At 48.1% G+C, this 19,779-nt stretch overlaps 1 protein-coding gene and 1 pseudogene across 1 annotated transcript in view; one reads left to right on the forward strand and one right to left on the reverse strand.

Annotated features, from left to right (window-relative positions):
* Positions 1–19,779, reverse strand: part of LOC144509853 (uncharacterized) — a 415,538-nt gene that overhangs the window by 270,535 nt on the left and 125,224 nt on the right. The gene's annotated exons all lie outside the window — the stretch shown is intronic.
* Positions 4,257–4,377, forward strand: LOC144510277 (U2 spliceosomal RNA; annotated as a pseudogene).

Genomic DNA, 19,779 nt, shown 5'->3' on the forward strand with positions numbered 1-19,779 from the left:
CCATCAATCCCTCACCAGAAAGGGGCATCCTTCCCCATCCACAAATAACAGATGACGGGTGACTCCCCCCCAAACAACACAGGCATGAGGGTGCCCTGACCTGACCCCCCTCACCGCCCCACTCAGCTCCCCTCGCCCCTCAGACACCCCACTTAGACCCCCTCCTCTCTCAGTGCCCCAGAGTCAGCTCCCCTCCCCCTTCATACCCCCCAATCAGCTCCCCTCTCCCCTCAGACCCCACCCACTCAGGCCTCCTTCCCCTTCAGACCCCCTACTCAGCCCGCTTTTTCCCTCAGATCCCCCACTCAGGCCCCTTTCTCCCTCAGACCCCCCCCCCCCCACTCAGCTCCCCTCCCCCCTCACCACCCCACTCAGGCCCCTTTCTCCCTCAGACCCCCCATCCCACTCAGCTCCCCTCCCCCCTCACCACCCCACTCAGGCCCCCTTCTCCTTCAGACTCCCCACTCAGACTCCCCACTCAGCCTCCCTTCAGGCCAAGCATCTTGGCAGTGCCAACAGTGCACTGTCCCTAGCACCCTGGCACTGACACCCTAGCTTGGCGCCTTGGGTCCCGCGGGGGCTCAAGGAGGTAGGTCCAGTGGCCATTTGCCCCTCTGCTGCTGCAGAGAAAGGGTCTCTCATGGGTCTGGGGGTTGGCTGTGCTTGGGCTGGGGGCAAGGGATTGACCTTGCCACTCTCCATCGGGATGGGGTGTTGAGGCTGGACTGCCCCTTCTAGCCCTGGCAGGCCTGAAGATCACCCATGGCATGGTGATTTCCGGCAGCCCTGTGATCAATATCAGCATTCCTGCTTGTTAGCAGTGAAAATTTCTAAGTGGCCAGGTAACTGTGAGGGGGTTGGGTCGGATAAACTTCATGCCTGCGTGGTGTGGTGGTGCGGGCGGCACGGTGGCACAGTGGTTAGCACTGCTGCCTCACAGCGCCAGGGACCTGGATTCGATTCCCGGCTTGGGTCACTGTCTGTGCAGAGTTTGCCCGTTCACCCCGTGTCTGCGTGGGTTTCCTCCGGGTGCTCTGGTTCCCTCCCACACTCCAACAATGTGCGAGTTAGGTGGATTGGCCATGCTAAATTGCCCCTTAGTGACAGGGGGATTAGGAGGTTAAATACATGGGGTTACAGGGTTAGGGCCTGGGTGGGATTGTTGTCGGTGCAGACTCAAAAGGCTGAACGGCCTCCTTCTGTACTGGGATTCTATGACTTCTCATTGCTGAGGGGTTGGTGGTACTTCCTCGACTCTTGGGGTCCAACACGTCAGGTCCTCACTTGTGAGGTGAGCAAAGTTAAAGTTTATTTATTTGCCACAAGTAGGCTTATATTAACATTGCAATGAAGTTACTGTGAAAATCCCCTAGTCGCCACACTCTGGTGCCTGTTCGGGTACAGTGAGGGAGCGTTTAGCATGGCCAATGTATCTAACCAGCAAGTCTTTCGGACTGTGGGAGGAAACCGGAGCATCCGGAGGAAACCCACGCAGACACAGGGAGAACGTGTAGACGCCACACAGAACAGTGACCCAAGCTGGGAATTGAACCCGGGTCCCTAGCGCTGTGAGGCAGCAGTGCTAACCACTGTGCCACCGTGAATAGCGAGGACCATTTGACTCAGGCTGTAAGCCCGCTATTTGTATTTAAATGTGTGTAGGCTTCCTGCCCACTCTGGCCGGCTTGGGAGGGTCACAGCGGGTTTGGTGACCGGCACAAATCCCGCTTTCCTGCCGACTCCCGATATTCCGGGCCATCACGATTCGCAATCGGGGCTAGCGGACCAGGAGAATCCCCACCCCCCCAAGTAATGTAGTAAATACCCCAAGGTTATGCTGAACCTGTATCAGACACTAGTTTGGCCTCTGCTGGGGTACTGCAACCAATTCTGGGTGCTGCACTTTAAGAAAGATGTGAAGGCATTGGAGAGAGTTCAGGAAGGATTCATGGGAATGGTTCCAGGGATGAGGAACTTCAGTTATGAAGACAGGTTGGAGAAGTTGGGACTGTTTTCCTCAGAGAAGAGAAGGCTGAGAGGCGATTTGATCGAGGTATTCAAAATCACGAGCGATTTGGACAGAGTAGGTTGGGAGAAAATGTTCCCATGGATGAAAGGATCGAGAACGAGAGGACACAAATCTAAGGTAACTGGTAAAAAACGCATTAGCGACATGAGGACAAATATTTTCAGGCAGTGAGTGGTTATGATTTAGAATCCACTGCCTGAGAGTGTGGTGGAGGCAGATTCAATTAACATAGAAGGAGAAACATAGACGATAGGATCAGGAGAAGGCCGTTTGGCCTGCTCCCTCATGACCTTTCCAATTCAATAGCCTAATCCTGTTATTAAGTTGGATTGAGGCATTCAGAAGAAAATTAGGCTGTTAGCTGAAAAGGAAGAATTTGCAGGGTTACGGGGAGAATGCGGGGGAATGACACTTGGTCCATTGCTCTCTTGGAGAGCCTATGCAGACATGGCGGGCTGAATGGCCTCCTTGCGCACTGTAACAAATTGACGCAAAGTTACATAAAGAGATATTAAGGCAGGTAGCCAAATGTTTGGCTCAAGGGCATTAGAGGAACGAGAGAGAGGTATAGAGGCAGAGAGTTTGGTGTGGGAGGGGGGGGCAATTCCAGAGCTCCGGGCTCATGCAGCTGAAAGCATGGCCCCCAGTGGAGAAAATCAGGATGTACAAGAGGCCAGAATTGGAGGAGTCTGGAAATCGGAGTCTTGTGCGGCTCGAGGAGGTTACAGAGATAGGGAGAGGCGACGCTTAGGAGGAAATTGAACATAAGGATGAGAATTTTAAATTCAAGCCATGGCAGGTCCAATGTAGGTCAATGGTTGGATGGGATTTTGTGCTCGTTAGGATGCAGGAGACAGAGTTTCACATGAGCTGAAGTTTAGCAAAGGCGGGAAGCGGAAGGCCAGCCAGGGACACATTTTTAAAATTCATTTTTACGTGATGCGGATGTTGCTGGCTGGGCCCAGCCTTTACTGCCCAACCCTAACTGCCCTCCACTTCAGAGGGCATTTGCGAGTCAACCACATTGCTGTGGCTCTAGAGTCACATGTAGGCCAGACCAGGTAATGACGGCAGATTTCCTTCCCTAAAGGACATTAGTGAACCAGATGGGTTTTTCCGACAATGGTTTCATGGTCATCATTAGCCTTTTAATTCCAGATTTTGATTAAATACAAATTTCACCATCTGCCATGGTGGGATTCGAACCCGGGTTCCCAGAGCCAGTGATAGGAATCCAGAGATGTGAATCCAGAGCCACAGCAATGGGATTGACTCTCAACTGCCCTCGGGCAACGAGGGATGGGCAATAAACGCTGCCCAGCCCAGCGATGTCCATGTCCCACGAATGAATTTTAAAAAGGTACATCGATCACCCAATAGTCCCGTCATCTTCGAACAGTCGTCATTCCAGGGTCCTGGGACAATCACCACCCAGAGGTCCCGTGACGTCTCTCCGTGCACCCTGAGTTCCAGAGCTACCCATCTGCTGATCTGAGAGTGAAGTGATCAATTTCCCGGACCAGAAACTGACTGACTCTAGTTTACTGGACCCCATTTTCCCAACTCTTCTGATGAATATGATGTGGAGATGCCGGCGTTGGACTGGGGTGGACAAGATGAGAGGTCACACCAGAGGACACCAGGTTATAGTCCAACAGGTTTATCTGAAATCACAAGCTTTGGGAGCGCTGCTCCTTCATCAGGTGACCTGTGATTTCAAATAAATCTGTTGGACTTTTACCTGGTGTTATGCGACCTCTCACCTTCTGAATGGACCTGCCTCACACAAAGTTGATCTTTCTCTGCACCCTAGCTATGACTGTAACACTACAGTCTGCACTCTCTCCTTTCCTTCTCTATGAATGGTATGCTTTGTCTGTATAGCACAAGAAACAATACCTTTCACCGTATACTGATACATGTGACAATATCAAATCAAATCAAATCATCTGATGAACATATTCACCGACACAAAGCAAGCCAGGAGTCCAAGGTGGTTGGCCAGACCAGAAAGGAAGGCTAAACTGCCCATTACTACAATCTCCCAAACCCTGTTCATCCCATGTGAGAAATGAAAGCTTTTCAGTGCAGATGCTAACACTTGCATCCAGTGGTCACAAGAGGTCAGCGCAGGCTTGAAATTGGAACAGAGGATGTTGAGCAACTCTGAGCCGGGCTAGACAACAAAGATCTAGGGGAACTACTCTGCTGGTTCTGCGACCACAATTTTGCTTCTCGGCCTTTTGGCTAAGATCAAGTGTAGTATCGGATCTGCACTTGGTTGAGGTCATGAGGTTACGCTGAGGCTTCATATGTTTCATATGAAGCAATTTTTAAAAGCAGCATCTCGGCCTTTTGGCTAAGATGCAAATGAGCTCAAGTCTTGGAGGAGGATCCTCCCCCTTCTCCAATCAGCTTGACTCATGTAGATCAGGCCCAGGACAGGGTGGCTTAGTCACCCGCCCTGTCTTGTCAGCCTGGATTGGAAATGTCTCAACTTGTTGAGACTCTGAATTGGATTTGATCTGATTGAATTGGAAAAGTATATTAAAAAAATTTTTCCCTCTGAATGTAATACTGGGCACAAGATCCACCCACCCAAATTAGCACAGATAATGGGAATAAAGGCAGAAAAAGGGTTGCTTCAGTCATTTCCCCTTGTAGAAAACATCCCACGATGCTCTGTGTTCTTTGATCTGAGGCTGTTAAACCGTCACGTGGAATTTACAAATGAGAAAGACAGCATCACTGTGTGTGGTCAGTTGTACCACAGGCAACGCATTGATTGAAAAAAAAATTAACTTAAAATCAGATTTAAACTTCACTGCTCCCGGGTCAGTTCTCACCCATTCTGCCCCATCACCTGTGGGTGTCCTATACAGTGCCAGGAACGCAATACACTTATTCAACTCCGAGGAAAGCAGCTGTATCGTTCCGATTTTAGTATACGTGCTGCTGAAGCAAGCCTAGGAAAGCGGCTGAGGAAAGTGGTTTCTGGATCAGGAAAAGGTTATGTTGCCATGCAGTCAAAGAGACAATCAGGCTCCAATGTGGGCTGGAAATACTGGGTGGCACAGTGGGTTAGCACTGCTGCCTCACAGCGCCAGGGACCCGGGTTTGATTCCCGGCTTGGGTCACTGTCTGTGCAGAGTCTGCACGTTCTCCCCATGTGGGTTTCCTCCGGGTGCTCCGGTTTCCTCCCACACTTCGAAAGACGTGCTGGTTAGGTGCATTGGCCATGCTAAATTCTCCCTCAGTGTAACCCCAACAGGCGCCGGAGTGTGGCGACTAGGGGATTTTCACAGTAACTTCATTGCGGTGTTAATGTAAGCCTACTTGTGACTAATAAATTAACTTTTAAATATTCAGCAGAGTCTACATAGAATGAGATAGTAGTTACAGCAGAGCAACAGACTATTTGGCCCAGCAGTGCCACCTGGTGTATGTGCTAAACCTGAGCTTCCTCACATCTTCCTTCACTTTATCCTGTCAGCGTAAACGTTGGCTATCGTGGATGCGAGATTGTTTAAGGAGACTTGGTGAACCCCAAGTAACCCTCTTCCCTCTCTCTCTTTCAACGCTGATTGACCTGCATTAGATATGATTCTGCGAAACATTTGCTAAACAATCCTGGCTGTGCTAAGAATTACACTGACAATTTAACATTATCAGTCTGGCACGCAGTGTGGCCCACTTATGTCCGCTAGAGCCTGCACAGGACCCTATTCCTTGCCGACAGAAGGACATATAGACACATTGTGCCATTTTCAATGCAACAAAACAGGCGGCCGCCGCTCTCGGGTTCATTCCACAGGACAATCCCTTGACCAATCAGAGTCATCTGCCCGATTTGAATTTAAACAAAGCTTGGCAGTTAACTGTCAGTCATCAGTTAGCTGGTGCATTCTCAATGGCAACCAATCAGAGTCCACTCGCCAAACAATCAGCACTGTTTTCTCATGCAATATAAATTGTTGTTCCCTTTATATCTGATCGTCTTGTTAATTGTCCTGATGAGTGTGAGATGAAAAGATGGGGGTGGCACGATGGCACAGTGGTTATCACTGCTGCCTCACACTGCCAGGGAGCGGCTTGGGTCACTGTCTGTGCGGAGTCTGCACGTCCTCCCCGTGGCTGCGTGGGTTTCCTCCGGGTGCTCCAGTTTACTCCCACACTCCAAAAATGTGCGGGTTAGGTGGATTGGCCATGCTAAATTACCCCTTAATGACAGGGGAATGAGCTAGGGTAAATGCATGGGGTTATGGGGATAGGGCCTGGGTGGGATTGTGGTCGGCGTAGACTGGATGGGCCGAATTGCCTTCTTCTGCACTGTAGGATTCTATGATTCTATGAAGAGCTTCGGCAACACGGCAGGATTTTATGTCGGGTGAGACCGGAAATTCCCGCCCGAGGTCAACGGAGATTTCCGTTGTCGGACCCTCGCCCGGGCCAATTCCATGGCGAGCGAGATGGTAGAGTTCCGATCCATGCCTTTTTCAGCAACACTCCAGTTCTGTACTGCCAAACTAGTATTTGTACTTTTGAAATAACATACATGGATAGGGAGGGGCTTGAGATAAGGAAGGGTGTTGGGTAAGGAGGGTGAAGAAGGCTTCAAATTAGAGAGGGATGTGGGTGGGTAGAACTGAGTGACAGGGAGGGCCGCAGATTAGGGCGGGGTGCAGTTTCAGGATCTGTGTGGGGAGGAAGGAAAATGGGTCGGGAGTGGCACGTCTAGACAGTGACGCTGGTAGGAACTGATAGGGATTGGTGCTGGTAGGTGTGCGAAAGTTGAAGGCAGAATGAGCTGAAACAGAATGAGCTCAAACTGCTCTCTGCACATCCCAGCAACTGCGCAGTGACCACAACACCACACCTCACCTCACCTCCTGTGAACTCTCATGTGTCAGAAGTCAAAGGTGCCTGTATTAATGAACTTACAAAATCTCAGTGTGACAAGGAGGCAAAGGATCTAGCCAATGAGTGATTGAATATTAAAGATTAGCTCTGCAAGTCTGAAGGGTTAGTTCTGAGGTCAAAGCACCAAGTTGAGTCTCCTTTCTTATGGGATTAAAGCTCTGTTTATTGTAACTGGAAACAAGGTGAAGCATCTCAAGCTTTGATCACAGAATCGCAGAGATATAACGAGCATGGAACAATGTAAATAGTGTGACTTCATTAAGGAACAAAAGGAAATGCAAGGAGTAATAATTATTGGGACAGGCACGGACACCTTACTTCATTCATTTTGTCCAAAACCTGGACAGCAGCAACAATTACTCTTCCAGGGCGGCACGGTGGCACAGTGGTTAGCACTGCTGCCCCACAGCACCAGGGACCCAGGTTCAATTCCAGCCTCGGGTCACTGTCTGTGTGGAGTTTGCATGTTCTCCCTGTGTGGGTTTCCTCCGGGTGCTCTGGTTTCCTCCCACAGTCCAAAGATGTGTGGGTTAGGATGACTGGCCATGCTGAAATTAACCCTCGTGTCAGGGGGATTAGCAGGATAAATATGTGGGGTTACGGGAACAGGGCCTGCGTGGGATTGTGGTCGGTGCAGACTGGGTGGGCCAAATGGCCTCCTCTCCACTGTCGGGATTTTATGATTCTATTAATGGAAAGAAATATCTCACTGTAGCTTCCAAACAGGCACAAAGAAAGCAGTGGCGAGACAGGAAGGAGCAATTAAGAGGGATGAGTGATAGATTGATTGAAGAGATGGGTTTGGGAAGGTTTTCAGAGATGTGAGTTTGTGTCTGGAAGACAAGATTGAGCTCAAACACCTGGCCAATGGTTGCGGTCTGTACTCATACACAAGAATGGCTATTTGGATAAAATACTGAAAAGCTGCAGACACCTGCGGAACTGAACCCCAATATACACTCACATTGTTTTTGTGTCCATTCACACTGTATCATTGTATTCTGACAGTGTGATGGGGATGTGCCTTCACACTGGTTGGTGCATGTTCACACCTTTTGCTGTGTTCTCAAACTATATATAGTTGGTTAGTGTGAGTGTGCTCCACTGGAGTACTGGGTTCTGACTATATGCTTTCACACTTGTCAGTTCACACATCATGTTGATGCATTCAGATTGGTTGGTGTGCTCTCATACTGTATTGGTGTATGTTCACACAGAAGCTAGAAGCAGGAGTAGGCCATTCGGCCCTTTGAGCCTGCTCCGCCATTCATTTTGACCATGGCTGATCATCAAATTCAATATCCTGATCCCACCCCCTTTCCCCCCATATCCTTTTAACCCCAAGAGCTATATCTAATTTCTTCTTGAAATCACACAACGTTTTGGCCTCAACTACTTTCTGTGGTGGTGAGTTCCACACAATGGTTGGAGTTTGCTCAATAAAGTGTGAGAGCACTGATGAGAGCAATAAAGTGTGAGAGCATGTGGGCGGCACGGTGGCACAGTGGTTAGCACTGCTGCTTCACAGCTCCAGAGGCCTGGGTTCGATTCCCGGCTTGGGTCACTGCCTGTGTGGAGTTTGCACGTTCTCCCCGTGTCGGCATGGGTTTCCTCCGGATGCTCCGGTTTCCTACCACAGTACGAAAGATGTGCATTGGCCATGCTAAATTCTCCCTCAGTGTACCCGAACAATCCAAAGATGTGCGAGTTAGGTGAATTAGCCATGCTAAATTGCCCCTTTGTGTCCTGGGGTACGTAGGTTAGAGGGATTACCGGGTTGGTTATGTGGGGTTAAGGGGATAGGACCTGGGTGGGATTGTGGTCGGTGCAGACTCGATGGGCTGAATGGCCTCCTTCTGCACTGTCGGGATTCTATGAAACTCTATGAAACAGTGTTAATGCGCACCGACCCAGGTCCAAATGAAGAACCTTCTGCAAGAGACTCAATTAAAGTATGGAAGTACAAGTATATAGTAATAGGCTGAACCTGGCCTGTAATCAACATCCCCGAGTCCCTTTTGGATCAGCATCAATTTATAGGACATACATTGAGAGGAAAAATGGCAACACCCAGTGTAGTGAGGAACTGTTTCCAATTAGAAAGGAATTGAGTGTTACTGTACATATATCTTGGCTGAGTTCCAACAGGGCCAATATATTTATTCTTTAATTCAAACAGAATCCACTTTTTAATATCCATCTGATAGAGTCGCTGCTGGGAGTAGTTGAAAAATAAATGACAAGCTACTTTTTAGTTTCTGTTTAATGTCAGTAAGCAAATGGAAAACAACAATATCTCGTTTCTCCATTAAACATGAAGCATCGCATTTCAACAGGCCAAAGGAAGGCCAGTTATTTCACGCCAAGGTCAGCTAGAGCTTAATTGTAAATTTCCCTCAGGGAAAATAAAACTAACCCAAAGCCAGAAATTCACTAACACCTGGAAAGCTGCGAACCTCTCTCTCTCCAACGATTAAGTTCCAATTGACATTGGGGGTGTTTACATTAAACACAGCTCCATCTCGACAGCGAAATAACACATTATGTATTAGACGCTGGCACTGTGGTTAGCACCGCTGCCTCACAGCGCCAGGTTCGATTCCCGGCTTGGGTCACTGTCTCTGCTGAGTCTGCACATTCTCCCCGTGTCTGCGTGGGTTTCCTCCAGGTGCTCCGGTTTCCTCTCAGAGTCCAAAATACGTGCTAGTTAGGTACATTGCCCATGCTAAATCCTCCCCGGTGTACCCAAACAGGTGCCGGAGTGTGGCAACTAGGGGATTTTCACAGTAACTTCATTGCAGTGTTAATGTAAGCCTACTTGTGACACTGATAAAATAAACTTTTTTAAAAATGATGCAGTGCTCCTATTGTTATGAAAGGGCACATTATGTGACTTATCATGTACAATGTCACTTTAAACAAGTTAGAGATTTACATTTATATTTGTTTTTGCTCACCAAATTGAGGATTCTCAGCCTCAAGAACATTTAGTGCAGCCCATTCAGCCAGCCCCATACTCCCCCGGACTCCTTTGAGGATAAGGGGTAAACATTTTAGGACTGAGGTGAGGAGAAATTTCTTCACCCAGTGGGTGGTGAATGTGTGGAATTCACCACCACAGAAAGTTGTTGAGGCCAAAATGTCATCTGATTTTGAGAAGAGATTAGATATAGCTCTTGGGGCTAAAGGGGTCAAGGGATATGGGAGGAAGGGGGGAATCAGGATATTGAATTTGATGATCAGCCATGACCAAAATGAATGGCGCAGCAGGCTCGAAGGGCCGAATGGCCTACTCCTGCTTCAATGTTTCCTCTCAATCTCAGAACATCCTTTACTGCAAAAGTCTGGCATTTTTTCATTTCCCACATGAACCTCCCTAAACATGATCAACTTTGTCAAATTTGAGGCAGTTTGTGCTGTAGGTCCATGTTCTCTAGAGATTGGCCCTTCAGTTGTTGTCACACATTCATCGACCTATTCATGGGACGGAAGTCACCTCATCACATCGACTCTCTCTGTACTGATCTCAGGAACACGGTGAATTGGAGATTCACGATGAGAATCAGCACTGAGAATCCCACATTGACACTTGCAACTATATTAGGGAATCGGAGTCAACCCTTCAGACCCTTGAGCCAATTCCATTATTCAATATGATCATGATTGATCTATATCTCATTTCCATCCATCTCCCTTGGCTCCATATCCTTTTACACCTTTGGCTCACAAAAATCTATCAATCTCAGATTTAAAGTTATCAATACAACTGGCATCTACTGCATTCTGTGGGAGAGAATTCCACACTGGCACCATCCTTCACTTGAAGAAATGTTTCCTAACTTCCCTTCTCAATGATCTGGCTTTGACTTTAAATGTTCCCCATCCCCTTGTCTTAGTCTCCTCACCAACAGGAAAATATTCTCCCTATCTACCCTATCAATTCCTTTCAGAGTCTTAAAAGTCTCAATCAAATAGTTCCAATATTCCCTCCCTCAATATCAGTAAAATGGAGGAAATAGTCATCGACTTCAGGTAGCATTGTGGAGGACGTGCCCCTGTCTGAATCAACAGGGACAAAGTGGAAATGGTCGAGAGCTTCAAATTTATAGGTGTCCAGATCACCAACAATCTGTCCTGGTCCCTCCACGCTGACACTATAGTTAGGAAAGCCCACCAACACCTCTACTTTCTCAGCAGGCTAAGGAAATTTGGCATGACTGGATCAGCCCTCACCAATTTTTACAGATGCACCATAGAAATATGCTTTCCAGATGTACCACAGCTTGGTATGGCTCCTGTTCTGACCAAAACCGCAAGAAACTACAGAGGGTTATTAACGAAGCCCAGTCCATCACGCAAACCAGCCTCCCATCCATTGACTCTGTCTACACTTCCCAATGCCTCAGAAAAGCAGCCAACATAATCAAGAACCCCACGCACCCCAGACATTCTCTCTTCCACCTTCTTCCATCAGGAAAGAGATACAAACGTCTGAGGTCGCAAACCAACCGACTCAAGAACAGTTTCTTCCCTGCTGTCATCAGACTTTTGAATGGACCTACCTTATATTAAGTTGATCTTTCTCTACACCCTAGCTATGACTGTAACACTACATTCTGCACTCGCTCCTTTCCTTCACTATGAACGGTATGCTTTGTCTGTATAGCGTGCAAGAAACAATCCTTATCACTGTGACAATAATAAATCAAATCAAATCAAATCATTAACTTTCCATTTATGAGGAAATGCAATCCTCTTTTATGTGCTCTCTCCTCTTGGAACCCTGATAGCTCATGTAAGTGCCATACACAGACACATTGTTCAATAAAAGAAAGTGAATGCAAGAGCAATATCCAAGGTGATGGAACAAAAACAGAAAATGCTGGAAAATCTCAGCAGATCTGACAGCATCTGTGGAGAGTTGGCTCTATTCTCTCTCCACAGATGCTGTCAGACCTGCTGAGATTTTCCAGCATTTTCTGTTTTTGTTTCAGATTCCAGCATCTGCAGTATTTTGCTTCAATCCAACGTGTTGGAATCTGCGTGTTGCGTCAAGACATTGAGTGAAACCGAGACCCACCGGGCCAAATCTTACCAAGAAACAGCAGAGTGTTGGTTTCGGCAATAAAAACGGCATGTTTCTCCCCAGAGAATCATGCCGGTCTTCTCTCCAGATCTTACCACAATCTGCCACAAAAAACAGCTGGGTGTGTTTCACACCGTCACGTAGGGGGGCAGGACCTCAACACAGCGGCAAAGCCCAGCTGCACTGAGATCGAGGCGCCAACTTTAATAGACGCCCCAACCTGGCCAAACAATGACTTCCCCCCAGCCACCACTGAAGTCTCGGGGCTCCCTCCCCCACACTCCACCACCCCCTACCCCCCACCCTGATTAGAGCCAACACTGCCCCCCCCCCCCCCCTCCCCCCCGCTTTCATATACTCACCTTGATGCCCCAATGGCTGCAGGACCACCCCCCCTCCCCACCCTCACCGATCACTCCCCAGAGGCCGTGCCCCATCAGGCCCCACCCCCTTAGGCCACATCCCCTTTGACACTGCCTGATGCCTAGTGGGCAGTGCCAAGGTGCCCCCTTTCATTGGCACTTTGCCCTTTGGGCAGTGCCAAGGTGGCCCAGGCTGGCACTGCCAAGGTGGCAATGCCCAGGGGGCACCCTCCAGTGCCCGATCCTCTGGGGAGCCTCAATTGCCCCCCTTCATTCCAGAAGGGTCGGGCCACCAGCGCCCCGCAGATGGGGAGCTGTACTAAACCCTGCTGGAGTGAACCACTCCTGGCAGTGGGGAGACCCTAGCGGGCCCGGAGACTTCAGTCCCAGGCCCACTAATGAGATTTAACAAGAGATGGAGATGCGCATCTACGTAAATTATGCAGCTCCGCACCAGAAATCGGCGCAGAGCTTACGGCGCCAGAAATCCGGCTGCCGGAGACATGCGGAGGCCATGGCGCTCAGTGGAGAGCCCACAAAATGGCCTCTGCTCGAGTCTCCCAGCCTGCTGCATTACAAAAGCAGCGCAGCAGTATGGGAGAATCAACCCCGTTTACAGAAACGCCCCCACGCTAAATTTTCCCTCAGTGTACCTGAACAGGTGCTGGAGTGTGGGTGACTTGGGGATTTTCACAGTAACTTCATTGCAATGTTAATGCAAGCCTACTTGTGACACTAATAATTTAAAAAAAGACACTTATTATCCTCTTGATGTCTCTAGTCTCCATATATTTCTCTACTCATCATAAGAACAGGAGTAAGCCATTCAATCCTTTAAGATTGTTCTGGTTTCAATAAGATAGAGACTGATCAGCAAACATTCCATATTTCTTTGCTATTACACAGCCAATGATCCCTCAAACATCCTTCTAATGTTTCTCCCAAGTTGCAATTATGCAGGGCCATGCACTCCAATGAAATCAATGCTACATTTCAAAAGAAAAGGCTATTTCCAGTAACAACTCACTAATGAGAAATTAAGCATTCTCCCATTTTCACGAAATAAGGAATTTCATACCCTGAATAATCCGTTAAAAAGTGTTTTTCTTATCCAAATACCTGTTGCCATGATAAAACTGTTGGTACATAGTTGTCAGTAAAGCTCACTCACCCAATTAAGCTTTGAACGCAACACAAAGTCACTCTCACCCTTCTGCCAACAATGGAGATAATTTTAACTTTGCACAGACAGTGGAATGTGGGCTATAGCCAATCTTCAGCCTCTCTTACACTCCACCTGATTTATATTTCTGTTGGAGTTAATGGGAGGTGTAAAATGAGCTCCCAATTCACTATCACCAGTTTCACACTAATATACGGAGTCAAAATGACTCCCAGTGCATTTTTGCTGCCGTGCTCAGAGAACCTGTTTCGCATTCTTCGCGCACTTAATGCATCTGTAAATTCCAGACCGAGGGACAAAATGTACAAATCAGTGCTTTTTTAAGTTTACAGAGGCAGCTTCAATTATAAATGAGGACATTAGGATTTAACTCAAAAATATGAAAATATGGGCACCATATAAAATAGAATTGCTACAGTGCAGAAGGAAGCCATTCGGCCGATCCGCCGGAATTCTACTGCCTCGCCTACCTCAGAGCGGGCAAGCGGCGGACAACGGAAATGTCCGTTGACCTCGGGCGGGAAGTTCTGATCTCGCTCGAGTCTGCATCGACTCTCTGAAACAGCATCTCACCCCGACCCTATCCCCATAACCTCCTGCTAATCTCCCTAATTTAGCATGGCCAATCCACCTAACCTGCACATCTTTGGGGTGTGGGAAGAAACCGGAGCACCCGGAGGAAACTCACGCAGACACGGGGGGAATATATAAACTCCACACAGATGGTCACCCAAGGCTGGAATTGAACCCGGGTCCCTGGTGCTGTGAGGCAGCAGTGCTAACCACTGTGCTACCATGCCGCCTAGAAACTCAGGCATGTCATTTCTGGATGTACAGGGCAGTGCCGGGTACAATCTCTGTGCCTGAATAATGAGGCCTAATACTGGGCCTCGGGCCTCATTGCAATGGACCTGCAGAAAACAAGAGGCAGCTCACCTGGCAAAGCTCATTTGAAAGCTGCAGTGACCCACAGGAAGATGGAGGGGTGTCTGCGGATGTTCAGGGCTGGACAGACCTACCCACACCCATATACCCTGGTTCTGTTACCTCCCACCCTCTGACACCACTTCACCAGAGGACTTGACCACAAATCCACCTGTAAGAAGTCTCACAATGCTAGGTTAAAGTCCAGCTGGTTTATTTGGAATCACAAGCTTTCGAAGTGCTGCTCCTTCATCAGGTGAGTGAGTCACTCACTCACACCCTACAGTGCAGAAGGAGGCCATTTGGCCCATCAGCCACTCACCTGATGAAGGAGCAGCGCTCTGAAAGCTCATGATTCTAAATAAACCTGTTGGACTTTAACCTGGTGTTGTGAGACCTCTTACTGTGCCCACCCCAGTCCAAGGCCAGCATCTCCACATCATAAATCCACCAGAAATCAGTGAATAAATAACACTTTTGAAAGATTATTGCTACTGCATTTATATAGCTCCTTCAACAATGGTCAGAAATCCCAAGGCCCTTATTCTGAGCCTTATGGCTTTTTAAAAATGTATTTACTTTTCCAACAAATATCCTGTTTCCCAACTGGAATGTTGTGTTATAGGAACAGATCACACGTGATTTCGGGAAGAGAATATCTTCAAGTATGTCAGAAATTCACCAATTCATTGCGGGTAAAACCAGCTGCTTGCTGGCAGTAACACAGTCACGATTCCCTCCTGTCCAGCAAAACATCTGGATTTACTTAGCAAAAGTAAATCTCCGTCAGCAACAGAAATATGTGAAAAGAGAAAGCTTTGTGGCTACGCGCTATCTACGATCAAGTCAAGCTCAAAGCCCCTGCAATACTGTGACACTCCCAGATATTTAGCCGTGTGACACAGTGTCATTTATATTGTAAAATTATTTGCTATTCGATAAGAAGGTTATCATTGTAGTGAGCCAAACAGGGGCCCCACCCCTAGCATTTGGGAAGTTAGTCTATCCAGGCAGTGAGTGAGTCTTTGGTCCAGTGGTCACATTCCTGCCTCTCTCTCCACACACAAGCCATGACTGTAACACTACATTCAACACTCTCTCGTTTCCTTCTCTATGAACAGTAAGTAGTCTCGCAACACCAGGTTAAAGTCCAACAGGTTTATTTGGTAGCACAAGCTTTCGGAGCGCTGCTCCTTCTTCAGGTGAGTCTATGAACGGTATGCTTTGTCTGCATAGCGCACAAGAAACAATATTTTTCACGGTATACTAATAAATGTGACAATAATAAATCAAATAAAATCAAATCAAATCAAAGGTGCAGTTTGCAAACTCTGCTCCTGATAGATTGTCAAATCTCCTGGAATTGAATGTTAATGCCCAGAACACTGCAATGAGTAACCCAGCTGGGCAAAAATGATAGGAGGCATTACCATTAATTTATTTTGTAATATTCATTGCACACTTTTGTTTATTATTGAGAAGAATAAGGGGGAAAAGACTGTTGGTCCTTTCACTGACAGTGAATCATCACTCAGTCCGATAACCTAGAGTCTAGTCATACTCTGACTGGTCACAACAGGGGAGGCCACAACTGGGGAGGTGATGGCCTAGTGGCATTATCGCTAGACTATTAATCCAGAAACTCAGCTAATGTTCTGGGGACCCGGGTTCGAATCCCGCCACGGCAGATGGTGAAATTTGAATTCAATTTTAAAAATCTGGAATTAAGAATCCACTGATGACCATGAAACCATTGTCGATTGTTGGAAAAACCCATCTGGTTCACTAATGTCCTTTAGGGAAGGAAATCTGCCGTCCTTACCTGGTCTGGTTTACATGTGACTCCAGAGCTACAGCCACTCGACTCTCAACTGCCCTCGGGCAACTAGGGCTGGGCAATAAATGCTGGCCAGCCAGCGTTGCCTACGTCCCACGAATGAATTTTAAAAAAAGAACATGGCTGGCAACCAATAACAGAGAACAGAAGTGGAAGGCTGAAGTTCTATGACAAAATCTCCAGGAATATATCCAACCTTAAACCACAGTGAGTGGAGACCTGGAGTTCCAGCTTTGAATTCTGGGCTGACATCCATTATCCTGCACACCACAAACCAGGGGGATGGGGGACAGAGGACAGGCAGAGGCCCTGACTGGGAGGATGAAAGAGGCCTGCAAGTTAAAATTGCCCAGGATTCACACGGGCAGTATCAGAGTGGGGAGGACTGTTGTACCCATTGCCTCCACCTGCCCGACTTGCACCCCAGGTAAAAATCAATGGCCATAACTCAGCGAAAGCCAGTGCTTTCTGGGTGAGGAAGAGAAAACTGGGAAACGGCACACACCAAAACCTTCCATCTGTGGAAACAGGTGCAAGATATGCAAACTACTGGCCTGAATTCCAAAATATCTCTTCACGGGTTATCACGGGTAGGCAGAAATGCGGAGTTGTGGTTAAAATGAGATCAGCTCTGATCTATTGAATGGCGGAGCAGGGCTCGAGGGGACGAGTGGCCTTATCCTGTGCCTAATTTGTATATAACCCCTACCAGCTAAAGTGCATACCTGAGAGATAAAATGATCTCACAAAAACTTTTTAAATTATGAATGCGTTTGATGCCCACCACCGCCCCGATCATTGGCCCTCCCCACCCCCACTCCACAGTCGAAGCCATCACCCACCTGCCTCCTTCCTCCCCCAACGGCCATCACTGGTATCCTCTGCTTCTCCATCTGCTCCCGGCCACCACCACATAAAAATAAACATGTCCCTCCTCCTCCATGAGGCTCCCACTGGGGTCTGCCCCTTGGCACAGGTTGGCACTGCCAGGCTGGCACTGCCAGGTTGGCACTGCCAGGTTGGCACTGCCAGGCTGGCACTGCCAAGTTGGCACTGCCAGGCTGACACTGCCAGGTTGGCACTGCTGAGTTGGCACTGCCAGGTTGGCACTGCCGGATTGGCACTGCCAGGTTGGCACTGCCGGGTTGGCACTGCCAGGTTGGCATTGCTGGGTTGGCATTGCCAGGTTGGCACTGCCAGGTTGGCACTTCCAGGTTGGCACTGCCAGGTTGGCACTGCCAGGTTGGCATGGGCATAGTGCCAACCTGACAGTGCCAACCTGTGCCAAGGGGCAGTGCCAGGGAGCATTTTCAGGTCACTATCTGGTCATGTCCCTCTGCCCCGGGGGTTATACCTATCTTTATGCCCCTGGGGAGACTCCCACAGCAGGTTCACAGCTCGGGGAATCTGTTGTAAACCGCACTGATGTGACATCTCGCCGGCGGGATCTGTAACGCCCAGATGTCCAGCCCCTGCCGGCAATCGCACTGACGGCGAACACAGGCTTGAGACCGTCTCCGGTGTACCTGGGCTGGGGAAGAGAAACTATAAACCAGAGTTCCCACTCTGTTCAGTGACCCCTTTTGAGAAGTGCACCTCCGCAAAGGTCAGGTGAGGTCAGGATTGGTGCAACTCCACCTATTGTGCGGGACTTTACGGCCTCAGTTGAGCGAGACCGGAAATTCCCACCCGAGGTCAATGGACATTTCCATTGTCCACCCCTCGCGCACTCTGATTCCATGGCGGGTGGGGTGATAGAGTTCCGGCAATTGTCTGGGTTCACAGATGAACAATGGTCACGAAGGTTAGATACTGGACCTAACCCACCAATTGTGTGGACAGTATCCAGGTGCTAGTCAGTGGGGGGACAATCCTGGAGAGAAACACACCGGTTTCTCTGTCATTTAGAAACATAGAAACACTACAGCACAAACAGGCCCTTCGGCCCCACAAGTTGTGCCGAACACATCCCTACCTTCTAGACCTACCTATAACCCTCCATCCTATTAAGCTCCATGTACTCATCCAGGAGTCTCTTAAAAGACCCTATTGAGTTCGCCTCCACCACCACTGACGGCAGCCGATTCCACTCGCCCACCACCCTCTGTGTTGGTAAGATTCCCCCCAAAGCCTTTTGACCAGGAAAAGACTGGAGGCAAGGCATGAGTTAAAAAATAAAAACACATAAATATCTGCAATTCAGCTGCATTTTCCAGAATCTTCTGTTTTTTGAAGGGTCAAAGGGCACAATATCCTCTTTCCACTTAGCAACAGCACCAGCCAATGATCTGCCAAGCTTTTTGATGTTGCCCAACATTCTTCAGCCCCTGTCTCTTCAGAACACCCATCCCACCCACAGACATGATCTGTTGTCACTCCCCTAGGACCAATCCATTCGATATGATCAGGGCATGTTAAATTCCACAAATCCGTCCAATGTGAACCTATGTCCAACGGGAATTCAATACGGATTTTCTGGAAAGCCTCAGACGCCTTCATGAAAAGGAGAAACCATAGTCTCTATCCTTTTCCATTAGACTAAAGTAAAAGTTCAAAGGTTATTTATTAGTGTCACAAGTAGGTTTACATTAATACTACAATGAAGTTACTATGAAAATCCCCTAGTTGCCACACTCCAACACCTGTTCGGGTACACTGAGGGAGAATTTAGCATGGCCAATGCACCTAACCAGCACATCTTGTGGACGGTGGGAGGAAACCCACGCGGACACAGGGCGAACGTGCTGACTCCGCACAGTCACCCAAGCCAGGAATCGAACCCGGGTCTCTGGCGCTGTGAGGCAGCAGTGCTAACCATTGTGCCACCATGCAAATTAGATTAAAACACAGACATCTATCCCAGGCTAAACTCCAGCTGTGAGTTGTCTGAAAGTTCAACCAGAATAAATACAAAGTCCTACTCTTGGTGATTCATGGTCAGGAAATCAAGCACTTAGCTAGAATATGTAAAGTTATTTTGCAATAGAATTAAAATACTTTTTCCGGAAAGTACCTGATTTTCTCGCTTCATATTTTTAGGCCACATTCTCCAATCAAAAGCAAGACCAGAGAGACGCATATCCATCCGATATTCATCCAGTTCCTCTGCCCAACGCTGCCCAAAACCTGATCAATCAGTATCATTCTTTCCAAACACTGGTCATCCTGTACCACTCTGTCTAAACATTGTCCATCCAGCAACACTTACACAGAGTGCCTTTAGTTGTAGTAATGTCCAAAGACACTCCACAGCAACATTATCAAATAACATTTGCACAAAACCATAGAAACATAGAAACTAGAAGCAGGAGTAGGCCATTCAGCCCTTCGAGCCTGCTCCGCCATTCATTATGATCATGGCTGATCATCAAATTCAGTATCCTGATTCCTCCCTTCTCCCCATATCCTTTGATCCCTTTAGCCCCAAGAGCTATATTT

This window comes from Mustelus asterias, chromosome 22, assembly GCF_964213995.1.
Source record: "Mustelus asterias chromosome 22, sMusAst1.hap1.1, whole genome shotgun sequence".
Classification (NCBI taxonomy): domain Eukaryota; kingdom Metazoa; phylum Chordata; class Chondrichthyes; order Carcharhiniformes; family Triakidae; genus Mustelus; species Mustelus asterias.